The 24,229-nt window shown below is 36.9% G+C and overlaps 1 long non-coding RNA gene across 2 annotated transcripts in view; it reads left to right on the forward strand.

Moving 5' to 3' along the window:
* The first annotated feature begins 14,118 nt into the window (after positions 1-14,118).
* LOC309650548 overlaps positions 14,119-24,229 on the forward strand; it is a 251,516-nt gene continuing 241,405 nt past the window's right edge. For both annotated transcript variants that reach the window (XR_014257613.1, XR_014257614.1), the window contains exon 1: positions 14,119-14,133. This is a non-coding gene — a long non-coding RNA (uncharacterized lncRNA). The remainder of the gene's footprint in view (positions 14,134-24,229) is intronic.

Below are 24,229 nucleotides of genomic sequence, written 5' to 3' on the forward strand. Positions count from 1 at the left end.
AGCAGAGGTTTATTTTTGTTCCCGTGTGTGTAGTTGTGTCAGAGGATGTAGGTATGGTGATTTGAAGCCGTCAAAGAAATATTCTCAGAACTCTCAAGACTTCTCTTGATTGGAACCGAAAGAGACCTGGAAAAGGAGGAAAAGAAAAGGAGGAGGGAGAACGAATGACTGTTTCTCAGTAAATTCACCTTCCTGGTTGATTGTTCTGTCTTCTCATTTCTTTTAACTTCCATGTATGTCTAGTGGTATAATGTAGAAAGGCTGATTTTTATGCTTTAAAAGATTTTACATCACAAAGAAACTAGAAGTGGCTAACAGAACTTATTCAAATCAATTTTACCTAGAGACTTTGATATTAAATTTGTATACTAAAATGGGTTTATCCAAATTTTCTCTTTCTTTTTGAGTGAATATTTGTAACATATTTTTGTAGATAATAATTTATCCTAGATATACAAAATTGTGAGAATGGGTACCATTTTTTACCACTTAAATGATTTCTTTTAAATGAATAGATTGTACACTTTAAATGCCAATGTTGTGTCTTACATGTTGTGTTTTAATTCCTGATTTCCAAAACTTGTGTTTATTTAATTGATTTCTATCTAATAATCTGTCTCCCCTTTATTGTTTCTTACTTTATATTTTATTGATCTATAGTTAATTTACATTATTATATTAGTTTCAGAGGTACAACAGTGATTCATAAATGTTTAGGTTCTTCTCCATTTATAGGTATTATAAAAGAGTGGCTATATTCCCCATGCTATACAGTACACCACTGTAGATTATTGATTTTATACATAGTGGATTGTACCTCAAAATCTCCTACCACTAATTTGCTCCTCCACCCTATCTCTCCCTGCTGGTAACCACTAGTCTGTTCTTTAATCTGTGAGTCTGTTTTTTTGTTGTTGTTGTTTGTGTTGTATTCAAATTTTTAGATGCCACGTGTAAGTGATAACATACCATGCTTGTTTTCTCATAACATACCATGCTTTTTTTCTCATAACATACCATGCTTGTTTTCTCTGCGGCTTATTTTACTAAGCATAATACCCTCCAAGTCCATCCATGTTCTTGCAAATGGCAAAATTTCATTTTTTGCTGGTCATCATAAAAAATCTTTTTTATCCACTAAGCTATTGATGAACACTTATTTTGACTCTATATCTTGGCTATGGCAAATAACACTGTTATGAACATTGGGGTGCAGTTATTTTTTTGAAATAGTGTTTTTGTTTTCTTCTGATATACCCAACAGTGAAATTGCTGGATATTATGGTAGTTCTATTTTTAGTTTTTTGTGGAACCTCCATTCTGCCTTCCACAGTAGCTGCACTACTTCACATTCACATCAAGAGTGTACAAGAGTTTCCCTTTCTCCACATCCTCACTAACCTTTGTTATTTGTGATCTTTTTGATGACAGCCTTTCTGACAAGACTGAGGTGATATATCTCGTAGTTTTGATTTGCATTTTACTGCCGATTAGCTATGTTTAGCATCTTTGTGAGTTCTGGCTGTCTATCTGTATTTTTTCCTTGGAAAAATGTCTATTTAGGTCTTCTCATTTTTTTAAAAAAGATTTTGGGTGTTTTTTTGATATTGAGTTGTATGTGCTGTTTCTGTAGTTTAGATATGAACCCTTGCTTGGTCATCTTTTTGGTGTTAACCTCTTATCATGTGCAAATATTGTGTCTCCTTCAGCAGGTTGTCTTTTCATTTTGTCTTTGGTTTCCTTTGCTGTGCAAAATCTTTTAAGTTTAGTGAAGTCCCATTTGTTTATTTTTGCTTTTGTTTCATTTGCCTTAGTAGACTGAACCTAAAACTGTTGCTATCATTTATGTTGAAGAATGTTGTATACTTTCCTCTAGGGGTTTTATGGTTTCTGGTCCTACATTTAGGTGTTTATTCAGTTTTGCATTTATTTTATATATGCTGTGCTAAAATAATCTAATTTTATTCTTCTCCATCTAGCTGTCCAGTTTTCCCAGTACCACTTATTGAAGAGACAGTTTTTTCTCCATATTGCCAGCTTTGTCATAAATCAATTAAATATAAGTGTGTGGGCTTATTTCTGGGATCTCTGTTCTCTTCCAGTGATCTTTGTGTCTGTTTTTGCTCCGGTACGATTCTCTCTGATTACTGTCACTTTGCAGTATAGTCTGAAGTCAAGGTGCGTGATGCCTCCAGCTCTGTTCTTTCTCAAGATTGTTTGGCTATTTGGGATCTTTGTGTTTCTATACAAATTTTAAAATTACTTTTTCAAGTTCTGTGCAAATGCTTTGGTATTCTGATAGGGATTGCATTAAATCTGTAGATTGTCTTTGGTAGTATGGTTATTTTAAGAGTATTAATTCTTCCAGTCTATGCACATGCTATATTTTCCCATCATTTTGTGTTGTCTTCAACTTCTTTCACCAATGGCTGATAGATTTCTGAGCACATGTCTTTTACCTGCTTAGGTGTGTTTATTCGTAAGTATCTTATTCTTTTTGATGTGATTGCATATGGTGTTGTTTTCTTAATTTTTCTTTCTGACAGCTTTGAGTTTTTTTTTTCTTCTTTTTCTAATTCCTTCAGGTGTAATGTTATGTTGTTTATTTGATATTTTTCTTGATTCCTAAGAATAAGCTTGTATCATTATAACTTCCCCCCGTGAACTGTGTTGGCTGTGTCCCATAGATTTTGGATCATTGTGTGTTCGTTTTCATTTGTCTTTGGTATTTTTGGAATCCCTCTTTAATTTCTTCAGTGTTCCTTTCTTCCCCTTTTATTCCCTTCATCTGTGATGTGAGGACTATCTTTAATATTATGTTTGGATTTCTTTCAGTTTTGTGTATTTGCGTGTGTGTGTGTGTGTGTGATTATTTAAGTTGCTGAGCTCTTAATCTCACATGGAAACTACCAACCCTGCATTGTTACTCTCCTCCCCCACAGTTACTGAATTTGACCTTATATTTTACATCTACTTGTTTGTGTGTGCCTTAACTTCTTATTGTGAATATAGATGATTTTATTACCGTTTTCTTTCATCCTTCCTATTAGCTGTGTACATGGTTGATTTACTACCTTTGTTGAATATTTGCCTTAACAAATGAGCTTTTTCCTTTAGTAAGTTTCCTTTCCTAATTTTTATGTTTCAGTCGTGACCATTTCTGTTTCACTTAGAAAAGCCCCTTTAAGATTTCTCATAAAGCTGGTTTGGCGATGCTGAGCTCTTTTAGTTTTGCTTCTCTGTAAAACTTTAGATATCACCATCAAATCTGAAGGAGAGCCTCGCTAGGTAGAGTATTTTTGGTTATCGGCTTTTCCCTTTCATGACTTTAAATATACCATGCCACTCCCTTCTGGCATGCAGAGGTTATTGTGAAAAGTCAGCAGATAACTTTATGCAATTTCCCATGTTTGTAACTTGTTGCTTTTCCTTTTCTCCTTTTAATAGTGTCTTTTTATCTTAATCATTTTTTCCATTTTAATTACAATGAGTCTTGGTGTAGTCCTCTTTGGGTTGATCCTGTTTTGGCCTTACTGTGTTTACTGGACTTGGATGTCTGTTTTCTTTCCCAGATTAAGGAACTTTTCAGCTCATATGTCTTCAGGTTTGTTCTAAACCGCTTTCTCTTTCCTTTTTGCTTCTGGGACCAGTATAATGCAAATATTAGTACACTTGATGTTATTTCACAAGTCTGTTCAACTTTCCTCATGTCCTTTTAATCTATTGTTTTACCGTTCATCTTCAGTGATTGCCAGTACTCTGTCCTTCAGTTTTCTGATTCATTCCTCTGTATCATTTAGTCTACCGTAGTTTCCTTTTAGTGTATTTTTCATTTCAGTTATTGCATTCCTCATCTCTGTTTTGTTGTTCTTTAATGGTCTATCTCTTTTTAAAAAACTTCTAACTTCTTGCTCTGGTCGTCCATTCTTCTCCTGAGTTCTCTGATCATCTTTACCGTCATTACCTTGAACTCTTTCTTGAGTAGATTGGCTATCTCCACTTCACTTAGATCTTCTTCTGAGTTCTTATCTTGTTCCTTCATTTGGATCGTGTTTCTGTGTCACCTCATTTTTCTTAACTTGCTGTTTTTATTGCTATGTATGTAGTAGGTTCGTTACATTTCCTGACCTTGGAGAAGTGGCCTTTTGTAGGAGAGGTCCTATGTGTCCCAGCAACCCAGTGTCCCCTGGTCACTAGAACTATATGTTCTAGGTGTACCCCCTATGTGGGCTGCTTGGGCTCTTCTGTTGTGGTGGGCTGACTACTGTGGGTGGTCTGGTAGGCTTGGCTGCCCCCAGACTGCTTGTTTGCCAGGCTCTGCCTTGCATGGAGGCTGTCTGTGCTGCTTGGTGAGACTAAATCATAAGGCAGCTGGCTGCACAACTCTGGGGGACACCAAATCTAGTGCTGGTTCACTTATGGGTAGAACTGCAGTCCAGGTGATAATCAGGGCTAGTGCCCAGTCACTGGTCCTGGGGCTATGCTGGCTACTGGGAGGAAGAGACAGGTCCTGAGTTCTGGCTGCAGGGCCCAGGAGTCACAGAGTTGGTGTTGGATCACTGTTCCTGACACAGCTATCTGCAGGGTCTGGGGTATCCCTAATCTTGTGTTGGCATTCTGATGGGCAGGGTCAGGACCCAGCTGAGTCCATGGCTGCTTCTGGCCTGCAAGTGAGTGTTCTGGTCACACAGGCTGCTGGGCTGTGGTATTCCTGGAGCTGGTGTGTGCCTGTTGGTGTATGAGGCTGATCCCAATGCTAGAGCAGGTTTGCTGTTGGGTAGGTCCAAGCTCCATCCAGTCCCTGTGCAGTTATCACCTGCCGATGGTGAGGCTGACTCCAAGGCCAGAGTAGGCTCACTTGTCAGAGGGGCCAGGGACTCTGGGGCTGGTGCCTGTCCACTGAGGTGTGGAGGCTGGTCCTGGGGCTTTTGGTGGCTGGGCCCATGTCCAGGGGCAGCTGTGCATTGAGAGGGTCTGAAGGCAGCCTGTTTGCCGGTGGGTAGGGCTATGCCCTTGCTCAGTTAGTTGCTTGGCCTGCAGCATCCTAGTACTTGTGTCTCTAGTCTGGTGGAAATGGGTAGGGCTAGGTCCTGAGGCTAAAAAGATAGAGGGAGGATTCTCAAATTATGCTTGCTGGTACCAGTGTCCACGAGGTAGAAGGAGCTCCACCGAATGGCTGTTGCCAGTGTCTCTGTCCCTGAGGCTGTGCTGTAGTTGCCTCTTGCCTCTCTGGGAGACTCTCCAAGGTCAGGAGGTAGGTGTGACCCGGGATCCTTTCAAATGACTGCTTCTGTTCTGATTCTCAGATCATGTGGGATTTTGTGAGCATCTTTTAAGGGTGGAATCTCTATTTCCCACAACCCTCGGGCTCTCTGGAAAATAAGCACTACTGGTCTTCAAAGCCCAACTTTCTAGGAACTCTTCTTTCCAGAACAGGATCCCTGGGCTTGGGAGCCTGATGTTGGCTTCATACCCCTTGCTACCTGGGAACACCTCTGAAATTTTAATTATTCTCATATTTGTGGGCCACCCACCTGGTGGTATGGGTCTTGACTCTATTGAGATTTTGCCCTTCTTTTCTATCTTGTCGAGGTGCCTTCCTTATATCTTTAGCTGTAAAACATCTTTTATGGTAGGTCCCGGACTTTTTTTATCAATTGCTGTTCTGTAAACTGTTGTGACTTTGGTGTGCCCATGAGAGGAATCAAGCTCCGGGTCTTTGAATGCTACCATCTTGGACAATCTGTCCACTTCATTCTTAATCATATTATTTAAGCTTCCTTAGTATCTTATTTGATTAGCGACAGTTTGAAATTTATTATCACTCATGTTTACTTCGCCTGTTTAAAGAAATTGAATAGTGCATTAATTCATTTTGAAATGGAGGTAGTGACCTGTGAATTTCCATACCTCAAAAATCAAGGATAGGACAAAAGCCTTTTTGACCTGTGTTACCCTCAAACTCTGCACCCCACCCCAGCTTGGCAATTAACCTCTTACACCCATGCTCACACCTTCTGTTTTCGGACTGTTAACCATCATTGCATCTTTATGTGTGTTGACAAAGTGAACTCTAGTCTTTCCAGTTTTTGAGTTTTGTTTTTTGGTTTAGGGAACAGTCCTACTATGAATGTACATTTACTGGTCTGCTGAAGTTCATATATAAACCTGTCAAGCACATTACCAGAATTGGAATTGCTTGTATACACACTTTGATAAATTTTAGAGACAATGGTAGAACAGAAGTAAATTGTATTTCAAATCCCACAATATTTTCACACCATGAAAACCCTTCCCTGTTTACTATATTTGTGTGTAGTTTATCTTTATGCCCATACTATATTTCCCAGAGATGGGTAAGTGTTACGTTTCTTGCTAGCACATTTACCGTATTGTTCAAAGTCAGGCGTTTAGTGGTTTTAGCATGATCCTATTTCCATGAACTCGCAAATACAAGATCTTCTCTCACACTGTCTTTTACTCCCTGCTGTTTTATATTGCCCTCCTAATTCTCAGTCCTGGTCTTTCTTTATGTTCTTCATCAACCTGGATAGGTTATACTATTTTCTCCCTTATTCAAGACCAATAGAATAGAATAGAACACCTAGAAATAAACCCTGATATATGGCCAAATGATTTTTGACAAGTTGCCAAGACTTTTCAAAGTAGAAAGGATAGTATTTTCAACAAATGGTGCTGAGAAGTCATGTTGTCAACATGCAAAGTAGGAAGATGGACCCTTACCTAACATCATATGCAAAAATTAATGAAAACGTATCAAGAAACTAAATATAAGACCTAATAAAATAAAAAGTCTTAGAAGAAGACACAGGACAAGGGCCTCACGACATTGGATTGGCAGTGTTTTCCTCAATATGAAACGAAGGAACAACAAAGGTACAGCTGACAAAAAAATTAACAATTTGCAGTACAAAATTTTAAAAAAAATGTGTATCAAAGAAATGTAAACAGAATAAAATGGCAACCCACAAGATGGGAGAAAATATTTGAAAGCCATGTATCTGACAAGAGATGTCTATTCAGAATATACAGAGAACTCCTACACCTCAACAAAAAGCAAACACCCTGATTCAAAAATGGATAAAAGACTTGAATAGATGGTTCTTCAAAAAGATGTACAAATGACTAAGCACTTGAATAGATGCTCCATATCACTAAATGCATGTTTATATATTTGTGTGCATGCATACACACACAAGCACACACACACATACACAAGCAGAAAACAAGTATTGGTGAGGATGCGAGGGAGTTGGAACCATTGTGCTATGTCAGTGGGAATGTAGAATGATACAGCTGCTTTGCAAAAGAGTATGGCAATTTTTCAGATATTGAAAAATAGAATTACTACATGATCCAAGAATTTTACTATGAGGTATACCCAAAGGAATTGAAATCAGGGTCTTAAAGAAATATTTGTACTCCAGTGTTTAGAGCAGTAATAATCACAGTAGCTAAAATATGAAAGCAACCTAAGTGTTCATCCACTAGTTCCTGGATAAGCAAAGTGTGGTATACCCATATAATACAATATTATTCAGCCATAAGAAGGAAAAGATCTAGGAATATGCTACAACATGGATGAATCTTGAGGAAATTGAGCTACCAAAAATGCCATTTTTGTGACTTTTAGTGAGTCATAACAATACAACTACTTATTTCAATTATATGAGGTACTTAGTGTAGTCAAAACCATAGAAATTGGGAGGGTAATGATGCTTTTCAGGTGGTTATGGAACAGAAAGGAAAGTTATGTTTAAAGGATACAGAGTTACAGTTTTAAAATGTAGAAAAGAATTAGAAAGATAAATGGTGATGTTGATCGCCCAATAATATGAATGTATTTAATATCACTGAACGGTGCACTTTATAATAATTAACATGTTATATTTTATGTTATTTGATTTTACCAACATACACAATTGGGAAAGAATGTAATATCAGGAAAGGGAGTGGACCTGGGATAGAGCAGAGAGTAATCAGAAGGGTGAGACACTGCATATGTTGAAGAAGAAGAACTGAGAGTCTTCATTGGCCAGAAGAGTCTTTATAAAAAAAAATTACTCTGAGGGTGTATTAAATAGATATCTATGGGTGCACTGCTGTCTCCCATGGGTTATCTTAAAGAGTCTTTAATAAAGTCCATAAGGCTTGTGCTGAGGCTTTTTTAAAAACTGGATTCCCTAGGAGATAATTAGAGGGTGGTACTTAAGTCTATGTCTAGGTTGACAGATTTTGCAGGGAAGACGAACCTGAGAACAGTGGAGGTCTTAAGAGTGTAAGTACACGGAAATTAGAAAAAATAAATAAAAGGAATTAGGAAAACTGTGGACTTCGAAGGTCATGTATTATTACTGAGCCAGACCTGAGGTTTCTAAGGAGTTATATACACAGTTGCTATTTGGATTACTTGTTGATAAAGATAAATGGAACAACTAGAATCGTTCCCAAGTGTAGGTAAGATATAATGAGAGGATGGAGGTGGAAAGTAGGGAGGCCCAGAGAGAAGTGGGAAGGTCATATTGGGCCAAGATGGTGGTAATATCCAGCAGAACAGATGGTAGGACAGACTATGGGTTCATCGTTTTCATTTCGGCTCCCCACCTCATCCTTAATAATTCTTTGGGAATATTTCATGGCTCTGTGATGCAGGTACAGAATTCGAGTGAGGAGACTACACCCTCAGTGTCCAGCTGTCTGAGTCCTCAGTGTGCTTCAAATGATGGAGAACTATTGCTTCTTTATGAGAAGAGTTAGTACCTCGTAGCTAAGCTTAAGCTGGAGCTTATGCAATATTGATTCCATTTTATATATACTGTTGGCATGGAGGTTCCTCCTCCTCTTTTCTTGACCATTATGAAATGAATCTATATTTCTTAATATTTGGGTATATCAGATAAATACATTAAGTAAAGGAATCTTATATATTGCTCCCTGCATAGTTTGCTCTTTCTTGTTTCTCTTTTCTCTTTACTAAATTAGCACAGGGAGAGACCTTGAAATGTTCTAATCAGGAGAGATTAGAACATCATATTTCTAGAGAGGTTGGTTGGACAGAGCAGGGGTCCCAGTGAGAATCCAAGCTTCTGTTTCTACTTGGAAGTGTACCTGTGTAGAATAGAGGGCTCCAGGAAATATCCTAGAATATTCCAATGTCCCTGTGGGAGATCATTAAGAGAGGCAGGATCTGGTACCAGATCAGTGTACTATGACATGTTTGTCAGTCATCTGATGTGAGATTCTGAGAGCCAATCCCTTATGGTAGGGCTGAGTGCAGAGTGATGAAGAACCTGTGAAAGCCTTTGATTGCATGTTAAAGATGAAGCTCTGATTTCGGGGAGAATTTTCTTACCTGACTGAATGTCACCCTTCTGTGGGGATGAGATTCTGTGCTTTTCCTCCGTTGATGACCACTGACTGAAAATCATTAGAGGATCATGTCTAGAAAGCATTCCTTATTTAATTTCTTAAAGAAGAAAACATAGAAAACATTTTTATCCACTTTCAAATTGAGGATCATGGGGAATGACATCAGTGAAAATGTCAGAGTAGGGAGCTCTGGCTTGTGTCCATCCCCAGAAACACTGACATACGTGGTACAACCTGTCAAAATGATCTTATCCACACATGTAAGTTTTCTTTTCTTTTCGCCCTGTAGATTTATCTTTCATTCAAACTTTACTGACTACAGGGTGTGGAGAATAAACAGGGAAGTAGAAACTGTATTTCCTGATGAGAGAATCACTAAGTCACATTAGCTGTTCTGAGCTATGTCTTACTCACCGTGACTGTAATTAAAACAAACAAACAAACAACACACTTTTTTTCTTTTTGGTGAGTCAGTTCTGACATTTCCTCGTTAAAGACATGGTAACAGATATAGAATTAGATTTATCAGAATTGAGCAAAATTTTGATTGTACCTGTGTTGAATATATGAGCATGACCTGCTACAAAACTTCATTATACTTATTGCCACAACTGACAAATTTCCTTTTTCCACTCCTGATATGTTGCATGTAAGGAATGCATAGGTCACTAACCCCAGCTGGTCACAGGTAAACTCTGCCACATGGATTACTGCATGTTTTTCTGCTAGAAGACCATACATTCTCGAGTATCATGCCTGCAGAGTATCTGGGCTCTTCTTTTTTCTGGATAAAGTTTAGATAATCACCTAATTTTATGAGAAATATATAAATTGTATCTGCATATTCTTCAGGTTTTTATTTATCCATTCTCTTTCAAGTCCTAAGTGCAAATATTAAAGTGATTTCCAAGAGGGTGGTAAATAGGACAGCTACGTTTATGCTCCAAAATTAGCAATAAATCATAATACAATTGTAAATGCATTAATGTGTGATTAATATGTAGATACTTATGTAAATGCAATTTTAGTAATGCTTTGTGGAGAGCTTCAGAATCTAGGTATTAAGAAAAAAAGAAGAAGAAGGAGTTCTTGAAACTCTGAGGAAATTATAGAGAAGTCTTTGTGTCTATAAATATCACTCTGAAATAATGCATTTTCTCAGAAATAAAGTAGGCATAAAACTGTAGGAAAAAACTTCATGAAATGAAAGAGCATGTGAGATGGCCATACAAGAAAAAGAATATTCTCAGAGAATAATGAACAGTGTGGAGTTCAGCAGAAAGGTAATACAGATTCAGAGAGTAAAACTTCGGAGAGCCTAATTATGAGTTCCTCATATTTCATCTTTGGAGAGATGGTAGTCATTTGAAATATGATGTTATAAGATGACGTTAACATACTTAAATACTTTCATTTAGAAATGACCACTTATACCAGAATAAATGAAAAAGAACACAAAATTATGTTTTTGTTGATTTTTTAAAGACCTCAGGTGAGTGCTGATAATTTAAAAATACATGATGTCTTTCACTGCAAAGTAAAGGAGCTGTTACAGTGGAGGATTACTGGACTGAATGTCAATATTATGACATAGTATGAGTGTGTTTCGTGTTTGGTAATTGCAATCATTGTTGCTTTTGTTGTGGTCATCCATTTACAATGCTTGGTGTCAGTTGATTTATCTCTTGTAAAAATAAAATACAGTGTGTGTGGGGAAAAATACATGATGTCTTGACTAAAGTTGTATGGAATTTGAGATCTGGAAAAAAGGCAATTTCTTTTCTGTAATGCTAGGATGCTAATTGGACATTTTTGCAAGAAAGAGATTTCAGGATGCAAATCTCGTGTCTCTAAGGTTGGAAGTCAGCTCATGGTGGAACATTTTATTAAAATTGTATAAGTGGAGAAGTATTTCTTTGGAAGGAAGAGGTCGGTCACGAATTCCTTTTTAATAAAGTTAGTGGTTTATAGTATACCAAATGAGCAAAATGGCTATTTCTGAACTTTAGAGAAAATTAATATAGTTTTTCTGCATTTATATTATGAAGCTGATATAAAGTATCATAAATTCTTTATTTTGAAAAACAATGTAATCAATTTGACATAATTCATATATATTGAACCTGTGGTACACACACACAATAAATCTTACATTCTAAAATTTTTTTGCACTAAAGAAATATCTTCAAGTGTAGTTGATTTACAATGGTGTGGGTTTTTTAAATACATGTTTATTGGAGTATAATTGCTTTATAACATTGTATTAGTTTCTGCTTTACAACAAAGTGAATCAGCTATATGTATACATATATTCCCCATATCCCCCCCTCTTGAGCCTCCCTCCCACACTCCCTGTCCCACCCCTCTGGGGGACATAAAGCACCGAGCTGATCTCCCTGTGCTATGAGGCAGCTTACCACTAGCTATTTTACATTTGGTAGTGTATATATGTCAGTGCTACTCTCTCACTACGTCCCTGTCTCCCCTTCCCCCTGTGTCCTTAAGTCCGTTCTCTACATCTGTGTCTTTATTCCTGCCCTGTCACTAGATTCGTCAGTACCACTTTTCTAGATTCCATATATATGTGTTAGCGTACGGTATTTGTTTTTCTCTTTCTGACTTACTTCACTCTGTATGACAGACTCTAGGTCCAACCACCTCACTACAAATAACTCAATTTTGTTCCTTTTTATGGCTGAGTAATACTCCATTGTGTATATGTGCCACGTCTTCTTTATATATTCATCTGTCGATGGACATTTAGGTTGCATCTATGTCCTGGCTATTGTAAATAGTGCTACAGTGAACATTGTGGTACATGTGTCTTTTTGAATTATGGTTTTCTCCGGGTATATGCCCAGTAGTGGAATGCTGGGTCATATGGTAGTTCTGTTTTTAGCTTTTAAGGAACCTCCATACTGTTCTCCATAATGGCTGTATCAGTGTACATTCCCACCAACAGTGGAGGAGGGTTTCCTTTTCTCCACACCCTATCCAGCCTTTATGCATTGTTTTATTAATTTCTTTTTTTTTAAACTTCTAAAAAAAATTTTTATATTTATTTTTGGCTGTGTTGGGTCTTCATTTCTGTGCGAGGGCTTTCTCTAGATGCGGCAAGCGGGGGCCACTCTTCATTGCGGTGCACGGGCCTCTTCACTATCGTGGCGTCTCTTGTTGCAGAGCACAGGCTCCAGACGTGCAGGCTCAGTAGTTGTGGCTCACGGGCCTAGTTGCTCCACGGCGTGTGGGATCTTCCCAGGCCAGGGCTCGAACCCGTGTCCCCTGCATTGGCAGGCAGATTCTCAACCACTGCGCCACCAGGGAAGCCCTCCATCATTTCTTTTTCATTTATTTCTGATTTCATCTTTATGATTTCTTTCCTTCTGCTAACTTTGGGGTTTTTTTTATTATTCGTTCTTTAATTGCTTTAGGTGTAAGTTTAGGTCGTTTATTTGAGATTTTTCTTTTTTCTTGAGGTAGGATTGTATTGCTATAAACTTCCCTCTTAGAACTGCTTTTGCTGCATCCCTTAGATTTTGGGTCATTGTGTTTTCATTGTCAGTTGTTTCTAGGTATTTTTTTATTTCCTCTTTGATTTCTTCAGTGATGTCTTGGTTATTAAGTGGTGTATTGTTTAGCGTGCATGTGTTTGTATTTTTTTTACAGATTTTTTCCTGTAATTGATATCTAGTCTGATAGCGTTGTGGTCGGAAAAGATACATGATACGATTTCAATTTTCTTAAATTTACCAAGGCTTGATTTGTGACCCAAGAGAAGATCTATCCTGGAGGATGTTCCATGCGCACTTGAGAAGAAAGTGTATTCTTTTTTTTTTGGATGGAATGTCGTACAAATATCAATTAAGTCCATCTTGTTTAATGTATCATTTAAAGCTTGTGTTTCCTTATTTATTTTCCTTTTGGATGAATTGTCCATTGGTGAAAGGAGGTGTTAAAGTCCCCCACTATGATTGTGTTACTGTCAATTTCCCCTTTTGGGGCTGTTAACATTTGCCTTATGTATTGAGGTGCTCCTTTGTTGGGTGCATAAATATTTACAATTGTTATATCTTCTTTGTGGATTGATCCCTTCATCATTATGTAGTGTCCTTCTTTGTTTCTTGTAATAGTCTTTATTTTAAAGTCTATTTTGTCTGATATGAGAATTGCTACTCCAACTTTCTTTTGATTTCCATTTGCATGGAATATGTTTTTCCATCAACACACTTTCAGTATGTATGTGTCCCTAGGTCTGAAGTGGGTCTCTTATAGACAGCATATGTACGGGTCTTGTTTTTGTGTCCATTCAGCCAGTCTATGTCTTTTGGTTGGAGCATTTAATCCATTTCATTTAAGGTAATTATCGATATGTATTTTCCTATTACCATTTTCTTCATTGTTTTGGGTTTGTTATTGTAAGTCTTTTCCTTCTCTTGTGGTTCCTGCCTAGAGAAGTTCCTTTAGCGTTTTTTGTAAAGCTGGTTTGGTGGTGCTGCATTCTCTTAGCTTTTGCTTGTCTGTAAAGGTTTTAATTTCTCCGTCAAATCTGAATGAGATCCTTGCTGGGTAGAGTAATCTTGGTTGTAGGTTTTTTTCCCTTTCATCACTTTAAATATGCACAAAGATGCCCAAAGTGTATGCTCAGCTGTCCCTCAGAGTCGACAGCCTTTCTATTGTGATCTATTTATGATTTATTTCTTAAATGACTAATGAGGCTTAGTCAGATTTTTCTGACAGCTTTGGGTCTTCAGCTTTCTGCTTTCATCATTTGTCCTTAACAGCAAAATCTAGATTTAAAGTGTTTTAGTTTTCTATTCACTTATACATAGTTATATAGATAAAAGATGTCAACATCCCATACAAATGCACCCTTCCCTACTTCTACCCTCAATATTTTGTGGAGATTTCTGTCTTTATGCAGAGAGTGTATTTGGAGGGGGTGGGGGGAGGGGGTTCCCCTGTTTAAATAAAATTGCATTTAGTATAAACCCAAATCAATACTTTATACCATTAGTACCACCAATATGCCACTCAGGCTGTCCTAAAAGCATCCCCAAAGCAGTTCCTGTGGGAAACAGAAAACAGGCTGTTTGCAGTTCATGAAGAACACCCCAATACTATTCCATTGTATTTTATGTCAAAAAAAAGCATGATCTCTATCAATTTGAGACATCATGTTTTAGAAAATTGGGATATAAGATACATTTTTTCCCTTTCCTAGCTAACCTAAATTAATAGCAAAAGTAATCATTTACTGAGCACCTACTGTGTTACACAAATTATTTATAATCTTTATAACACACCTACAATGTAGGCATTATAATTGCCATTTTTAAAATGAGGAAATTGAAACTCAGAAATACAATATAATCTGAGCAGAGTTACACAGCTATTGAATGGCAGAGCTAGTATTTAAACCTGTCTCGTCATGTTCCAAAGTCTATGTCTGTATTAAGATAGGAAGACTATAACTTTCTGATACTCAATACACCTAAAAAAGTGAAATTTAGAGAATGTGAAAATTCCCCCCATATCAGAAAACTAGTCTAAGTTTTAAAAGAAGTATCATGAGCAGAATCAGGCAATTAAGTAAGAGTACTATTCAAGTACACAAATCACTGTGATCATTGGAGAACATGTTACTGTCACATGAAAGGCAATGAGAGAAGAATAGTATTTACAGCGGTGGGAGAAAATTTCTATGTCTTTATGCTTCTTTGCCTTTTAAAATGTTAATCTCATAATGATAAAACTAAAGGAACAATAGGTTTTGTTTCCAAAAGCTGCTAATAATGATATGTTCACTATACCATAGGCTGTTTAGGCCAGTGTGTTTGTGCATTACTTGTTTATTTATGTATATACTTAATTTTTAAAATGTCTTTTATTATAAATATGATATACCTTCGTTGTTACATATTCAAGCCATAGAGAAAGGCATAGAATCGTTTTTCGTTATATTCTTCCAGATTTTATTATTTTTTCACTTCCTTTTCCTTTCCTCCCTTTATTTGAGGTTGTTATTTATGGAAAGGCTGGCCCAAAGCTTGAAGTTTCTAATGACTCTATTAAGCTTCTACCATCCCACTTCCTGCTTCCAAGTGGCAACCACTTTGAAGTTTTCAACTTGATCTTTTGGTGTTTACCTCTGTGTCTCCATGTAACATGTTTATACATGTTTCTACTTCCTGTATTTTCTAATTGAAATTACCTTTTGACTTCTCATTTTTGGAAGATGAGGATTTATATCTTTTCACAATCCCTTCTCAACCCCCACTACACACACACACACACACACACACACACACACACATACACACACACACATCCTTTCAACTTGGTAAGAGTGAAATTTTGGTTTTGTTTTTTAGGACTGAATAGTATACTATGATCACTTTTTCTTGTACATTTTGTTTAACTTTGAGCTAATATTTTCTCTCTTTCATATTCTATCAACTTTATATGTACTCTTCACTAATTCAACTCCAAAGCCTCCTTCTGTTGTATAATAAACTTCTTATTATATCCAAACACATTAGGTCTTCTCCGAATTTTCTCTTCTTACTAAAAAATAACTTTCCTGGAAACTTCTAAGCTGCTACAACCTGGACTCGTTCCTCTCTGTGCCCACCTTTGGTCCTGGACACACTTCACTATCATTTTAATTCCCTTCACCTGTCTCTTTTGTAGGATCTCCTATTTCCTGGGTTCCATCTCTTGTTGGGGAAGAAGGGAGTGTTTGTTTGTTTACTTCCTGTTTGGGTGGCATATATCCTCCAGCATATTCCTAATAAAGAGATGCATGTGAAACATTTTTTGAGAATTTACATATGTGAATATTCCCTTATTCTATCATCTTTCTACTTAATAGTTTGGCAAAGTATAGAACACTAGATTGGAAACTGGCGTCTCACAAAATTTTGAAGGTATTTCTCAGCTGTCTTCTAGGCCCAAATGTGACTGAAATCATTCAAATTCTTATCTTTTCTTTGAAACCTGGCTGTCTCTCTCTCTCTTTCTCTCTCACCTTGTCAATGTTCCTCTATTTAACAGGTATATACTTTGATGGGCTCTGTTTCCTTCCATTATGTTAGGCACTCTGTGTGTAAATCCCTTTTGAGTGCAAACTTATATTCTCCAGATCTGCTAATCTTTTGACAATTATTTTATTCATGACTTTATCCTTTCTATGGACTTTTTTCTCTTTTTGGAAATTTCTATCAGATCTCTTGGACTGTTTCCTTTCTTTTTCCCCCTCACTGTTTCCTATTTATTTGCTTCTTTACCCTAGTTTATGCGAGAATTGTTGACTTCATATTCTAAATCTTGTGAATTTTTCTTTTCTGCTCTAATAGTTTCAATTTTCAAAATATCTCTATTATTTCTTTGAATGTTACTTTTTCAAAGCATCCATTTTAGTTTCTGAATGCAATATCTTATGGCTCTGAGGATACTTATGCTATTTTAATAATGTTTTTCTTCTCTCCACTTAATTCATATTTTCTTTTTCTTTTTTTTCTACCTGTTTTGTTGCTTGCCTGTTTGCTCATAGTTAAGAGTGGTACATTGGAAACCCAAATGGAAACTCTGAGAGCAGATGAATTTCTTAAACTGTGATCTTCATGTAGAGTGATCTGGCGGGAACATTTCCTTGTGGAAATCCTGATGTTGGCGTATTTAGAGATTTCCTCTGGGGCTGCCCAAATTCCCAAGCAAAGTCTTCCTCTGTCCTGCTTGGAGGGAATCCTCCTGGTTGCTACTTCGGGAATTTGTTTTTTCCCCAGCTTGCTAACACACATCCAATTTTGTGATTTATTATTAAAATTACATTCTCTTGGGACTTCCCTGGTGGTCCAGTGGCTAAGACTCTGTGCTCTCAGTGCAGGGGGCCCAGGTTCGATCCCTAGTCAGGGAATTAGATACCACATGCCAAAACTCAGAGTTCACATGCCGCAACTAACAGATCCCTCATGTCACAACTAAGACCTGTCACAGCCCAATAAATAAATAAATATTTAAAAAAATAATAAATAAAATTACATTCTCTCACTTGAACACAATTTATGTGAAGGAACTAGGATGACTAGGAGGCAGAGGTGTCATGTACTTAAAAATTATCTCAGCGGAATTTTTCTTTTCAGTGATGTCCTTAATACTTTACTGTTTGTGAGGGCCTGTTACAAAAGCAAACTCTTGGAGTTAACAAAACTGTGTATAAGGTATGGGATTATGAAGTTGAGGTCAGCTGATAGAGAAAATTGAACCAGGTGGCATTAGCACCACAATTCAGGGTTATATTTTTTCTGTAAACTACAGCACCAAAAACTTAATTGGCTAAATCAAGTTGTCCTTCCTCATAGAGTTCACAGTCTATAATGTTGAAAGCTATTTTGGTGAGTGTTATGTTGCAATTTACAATAAAAAGTATATATTCAGTCTTCAAACCCTGCTCCTGCCACAAATCTCCTAAAAGTCTTGGAATTTCCTAAGTGATAAGGACAACAAAGGTGTGCTTTTATGTTAATGAGGTGACTTTTGGAAAGAACCTAAGGATGGGGGCTGGTTGCTAGCTGAGTCAAAGATTTGATTAGAATGTTGGAACTTTCACTTTCCTCCCCACCCCTGAACTTCCAGCCTCAGGGGAGGGGACAGGGCTGGAGACTGAGTTCAGCCAGCAGTGTTGTAATCAGACATGCCTTTCAGGAAGCCTCCATAAAAACTCAAAAGGAGGGGTTCCAAGAGCTTGCGAGTTGGTGAACACGTGGAGATTTGGGGAGTCACACCCAAAGAGGGCAAGGAAGCTCCATACCCTTTCTCATACCTTACCCTAGGCATCTCTTTTATCTGGCTACTTCTGAGTCATATTCTTTTATAATAAACCAGCAATCAGTTAAGTAAATGTTTCTCTGAGCTCTGTGAGCCACTCAAGCAAATTAACCCCAAACCAAGGAGGGTCGCTGGAATTGCTGATCTATAGTCAATCAGTCAGAAGCACAGGTGATAACCTGGACTTGCGATTCACATCTGAAGTGTGTGTGTGTGTGTGTGTGTGTGTGTTTGTAAGGAGGTGGGTGGCAGTGGAGGGCCATGTGGTCTGGTAGGACTGAGCCCATAACCTATGGAATCTGATGCTGTTTCCAAGTATATAGTGTTAGAATTGAGTTGAACTGTAGGACACCCTGTTGGCGTCCAGAAAACTTCTTGGTGGTGGGAAACACCCTCCCTCCACACATTAGAAATGGGGTGTTCAGAGGACCAAAGAGTGAGTTTCCAAAATAATTGAGATCGGTTCAAAAGTGACACTGAGATGCGTGTGCACAGACACACAAATCCTTCACTGTGTTCATGAAATTCACTTTTATTTAATAGAGTAGGAAGTTTGTCAGTGTGTGGGGGGAAGAAAAAAAATACAAACCTCATTAAGTAGAAGTAAATAAACTCATATTGAACATTTTTGCCATTTTAGAATCAGACAACAATCTGTGACTTCAGATATTGAATAAAAATGTAGTACGTGTGCTGGTAAATTTAAGAGGCCCCCTACAGATGACTTTAAAATTATAAAATTACCTAATTTTATTTCCAAGTCAAAATCTAGAATAACTTTATGAATATCACCAACTAATTCATGGCTTCTTGGGATAGATCCTCAACCACATGACAACTTCTAATAACTGGAATATTACTTTTATGTGTCAGTTCAAATTCCTGGGAAAGTGGATCGGTTTGGTCTAGCTAATCTTAATGAGCCTGTCCACCGAGTTCACTGGTTACCTGCCACCTTTGGATCTGCTGCCCATTAGTCACATGCCCACACCTGAGCAATGAACTCTGGAGGAAGGACAACTGGAGATGGGCTGCACGTCATGGTCACTAGGCAAGAAGGAATTGTCTGAAGGAAAACTTTTACCTGGAAGGGAAATATCATCATTTCCTCCCTAGCTTTAAGATTCAATGTTTTTCCATTGCTTTTTAAAAAAAAATTTATTAGAGTATACTTGATTTACAATGTTGTGTCAGTCTCTGCTGTACAACAAAGTGAATCATATATATATATATATATATATATATATATATATATGCTCTTTTTTAGATCCTTTTCCCATATAGGTCATTACAGAGTACTGAGTAGAGTTTCCTGTGCTATACAGTAGGTCCTTATTAGCTATCTATTTTATATATAGTAGTCTGTATATGTCAATCCCAATCTCCCAATTTATCCCTCCCTCCCATCCTCCCTGGTAACCGTAAGATTGTTTTCTACATCTGTGACTCTCTTTCTGTTTTGTACCATGATTTTAGATTCCACATATAAGCAATATCATATAATATTTGTCTTTCTCTGACTTAGTTCACTCAGTATGACAATCTCTAGGTCCATCATGTTACTATTTTTTGTCATTCTTTTTTATGCCTGAGTAATATTCCATTATATATATATGTATACACACACACACACACACACACACACACACACACACACACATATCATGTCTTTTTTATCCATTCATCTGTTGACGGACATTTAGGTTGCTTCCATTTCCTGGCTATGGTAAATAGTGCTGCAATGAACATTCGGGTGCGTGTATCTTTTTCAAATTATGGTCTTCTCTGGATATATGCCTGGGAGTAGGATTGCTAGAACTTATGGTAGCTCTAAAAACAATTAATGCTGGAGACGGTGTGGAGAAAAGGGAACCCTTGTACACTGTTGGTGGGCATGTAAGTTGGTACAGCCACTATGGAGAACAATATGGAGGTTCCTTAAAAACAAACAAAACCTGCGGGGCGGTGGTGGTGGTGGTGTGATGAATTGGACGATTGGGATTGACATGTATACACTGATGTGTATAAAATGGATGACTAATTAAAACAACAACAACAACAAAAACTACTAAAAATAGAGCTTCCATTGCTTTTAGGATCGATCCTACAAAGGCTGATGTGACTGGGCCCCTGCCTCGCCTCTTCTCTCATTACTCTCCGCTCTTTCTCTCTGCTGCAGCCATGCTGACTTTGCAGTTTCTCAAATCACCCTTGTTTCCATGTTGCCCCACAACATTTGCCTAGGCTTTTCCCTTTGCCCACCTAATAATCACCCTTTAGATCTCATTTCAAATTACATTCTCAGTGTCTTTGAAGAAGTCCACAGAACAACTTACTTCTGAAAATTAGAGCTGCCAATTAAATTCCATTTTGTTATGGAACTAATTGTGTGAATCTGTTGATCGGGGTTCAGGACACACTAACCCAAAATATGACACCGTGGCATACTGAATATTTTAAGCTGAAGGAATTTGAGAAAGAGCATATGTAGAAAGGACTCTCTGACCTTCCCCTGCAGGAGATCATAAGACCCTTATGTGAGGGGTGCCTTTTCTATACCCAGAGAAAATGTTCATCCTCATCTCCAAGACGTCAAGAGGAATTAGACTGAAAAGGCTTTGCTATTTCCCCTAATTTACCGCACTAAACTCATACCCCTTTTTGTCCTATCATATTTTCCATGACTTTCTACTCTTCTTCCAACCAAACAGAAACACTCTCAGGTTTAACCACTTCTTCAGGTCTTCATTTTCTAATGAAGCTTCCGGTGTCACGTGAAACTTACAATAAACGAATTTGTATGCTTTTCTCTTGTCAATCTGTCTTTTGTTAGAGGGGTCTCTGTCAAGAACTTAGAAGAGTAGAGGAAACAGCTCTTTTTCTTCCCTACTTCAGTAACCAGGTAAGAGGCTATCAAGGTAGTCAAAAAAGAGGAAGTCTCTAGATGGTGAGAAGGGTCACACTGTGTTGAGTAGTGATTAGCAAGCAGAGAAGAGTTAGTAGCAGGGGAGTAGTACTACTCTCAGAAGTCACCTCTCTCATCTCTGAAGTCTCCTCACATTTGCTACTTAGGCAGTGAATTGTTCCCATAGTATTTTTTTCTTCTCCTTATCTGAGATGCTCATTGAAGACCACATTTATAAGATACAACTTAATCAATATATGTGGATGGCTTGGTGCATTATACTTGGAAAGTTTTTAATTATTATTGAGTAATAAGTAAGCTTTGTTGAAGCCTTGTCTTTCCTTTTTTTTAGTGTTTGTAATATACTTTGATTTGATTGGATTTTTTACTGAAGTATAGTTAATTCACAATGTTGTGCTAGTTTCAGGTATACAGGAGAGTGATCCATTTTTATATATACATATGTTAAGATTAAGTTTTATATATATTATATAATATATATATATTCTTTTTCAGATTCTTTTCCATTATAGGTTATTACAAGATATTGAGTATAGTTCCCTGTGCTATACAGTAGTTGCCTTTTCATGTTCTTATTAGGTTTCATCTTCCTGCATTTTACTTTTTAAGATGCATTTTTTTTAAACGGGAAACTTTTTTCTGATTATGTTAGTCTATGGACTATCATGGTTCTCTAAATTCAGAAATATATATTAGTAAATGTTCCCTTCCTCATCCCTACATTCATGGGTAATCTCCTGCTAATTATTAGCACGGTGAAGTAAATTAAGGAAGCTATTATTGGGTGTATATGTTAATAGGGTGATAATTGGATACCAGTGGGTAAGAATTAAGTAGGAAATGTCAAGGTGAGTTCAGAGACGTTTCATTAAAGAAAAAAATAGGAAAATGCTGAGGAGCTTACAATCAATTGCTTATTTTACACCAAATGGCTTTTTAAAATTATGGTCACAAAAAGTGGATAAGCAGTAAAATGTACATTTGAGCTGATACAAATTGTCAGAAGAGAAATAAATATCGACACGTCTCACATTTGAGGTAGATTAGATAAATGTTTGATTTTTGAACATTCATTTCAAACAACAAAATTGAAATAACCTAAAATTTTCATGAAAGCTGTGCGGACATTCTAAATCAGTTATGCCATCATTTTGAAAATGGTCAAGATGGGAAGGGGAGGTAGGAAGATGGGATTCCACGTAAAATTCATCCGAAATATTTTTCTAAGAAGGTTTGAACAACACACTTAGGATTTCAGGGATGCCCATTCTGCGTATAACGTATCTATCTGCAAACATGTTACGGCAAGCATCACTTGGCTGACACACCTGCCCACTGTCCTACCTACAGCGAGCTGTCTGAGATGTCATGGGAGTTGCCTCTAACCAGGACCTGATACCCAATGCCCTGACAACGCTGCTTATTCAAAGCTTGAACTGCGACTCTTCACTTGGCTCCACAGGCCCAGGGCAACTTGAACACCTGGCAAGACAGTAAGTTGGCAGATTCCTGCCTCTGAAAGATATGCAATTTTCAAGTGAGAGTTGCATTTCTCAATTTTACTTTTCTGTTTAGGGATTAGTTTGCTTATTTGTTCACTTATTCATTCACACATTTACATTTATCGACCAATATTTGTACAATTACGTTTTGTTTCCTCACTTAAATAAATAATTTTTTTCTCTGTGATGACTAAGGAACAAGCTGGTAAATGGTTGTTTGCTCTACAGTCATTTTGCCACAAGGTCGTGGTATAACTCTTTGAAGTTAAAAAAAAACTTGCAAAAAGTGTAATTTCAAGATTTATAAAAACATAACTCATGAGAACGGCTTATTTTTGTTTCATAGTTTAATTTCTCTACAGCTTTAATAATTGTAGAAATTAGATTTCTATTGCAAATGAATTTTTCTTAAATGATATATAAATTATAAGAATTGAAATCACTCTCATAATGATGATGATATGCAGTTATCACAGCTAACATTATCTAAGGCCTTATTTTGTGCCAGGCACTGTGCGAGGTGTTTTACGTACAGTGAGTCAGTGCTCGCTGTCCTATCATTACTTAAATACAGTCACTGCTACCCTCTTTGCAGATAAGAGGACCAACACTTATATTAACAGGGATTCTTATTTATCTGGTCTTTTAATACTGTGTCTTATGTTAGGTTTTATAGTTGAATTAGAGCTATGTTTCCTGAGTTAGCAGGACAGTAATCTCCAGGGGGTACATTTTTCCATAAGTAATTTTTGCAGAGTCCTAACCTGAAGATTCTAATTCCAAGGGTCTGGAATTGGGACCTAGTAAACTGTACTTTGAACAAATGTCCCTTATGATTCTTACTGTTAAACAAGTTTAAAAACTATTGATTGATAGTTGTCTTTGAGTTTCACTGCTCTGCTTAAAAGATGCTTAAAATCACCTATTTCCAGCACTGCATCCTTTACCTCAAGATTTTAAAATCAAGATTATAAAATTACAATAATGTTTCATTCAGGCTCTTCAATACTATTTTCACCCTGATTTTGAGGATTTGGGCAAGTCATGTATTATAAAGAGGTGAATTCTTTTGTATTTTATTGTAAAAAAAAAAAGTGATATGTAAAGAAAGTATTTTGTGCTCTGTTACAAATATCCCAGTGAAATTCATACTACACAATGTAGTAAAAACAGATATAAAATGCTTTATCAGTTTAAAAGTACTGAAAATTCTGATTTGTATTTTAGGGATGAATATAAACTATTAATTCAAATATGATATGGCAATATTGAGTTAGTAAAATCTCTTATAACATAACTGATCCCAACTTTTTTAAAAGCATGTAATATTTTGCCTCACCAGCTTTACACTGCTGAAGTTTATAAATGAACAAAGTACTGAAATCCAGTGACAACAGCTAGCAAAACATTTTCCTTTAAATCTAAAGTATTTATAGTGCTCTGTGTATTTAGATCTCTCTTCTCCTAGATATTAGGTATCCGTATTAGGTATCAGTATTTTCTTTTTTGCATTTTTTCAAAACAATTTAATTGTCTGCTCTTCAGTCATTTTACCACAAGGTGGTGGTATAACCTTCTGTCTTAG

The sequence above is a fragment of the Balaenoptera physalus genome, assembly GCF_965194825.1.
Source record: "Balaenoptera physalus genome assembly, contig: SUPER_1_unloc_4, whole genome shotgun sequence".
NCBI classification, from domain to species: Eukaryota; Metazoa; Chordata; class Mammalia; order Artiodactyla; family Balaenopteridae; genus Balaenoptera; species Balaenoptera physalus.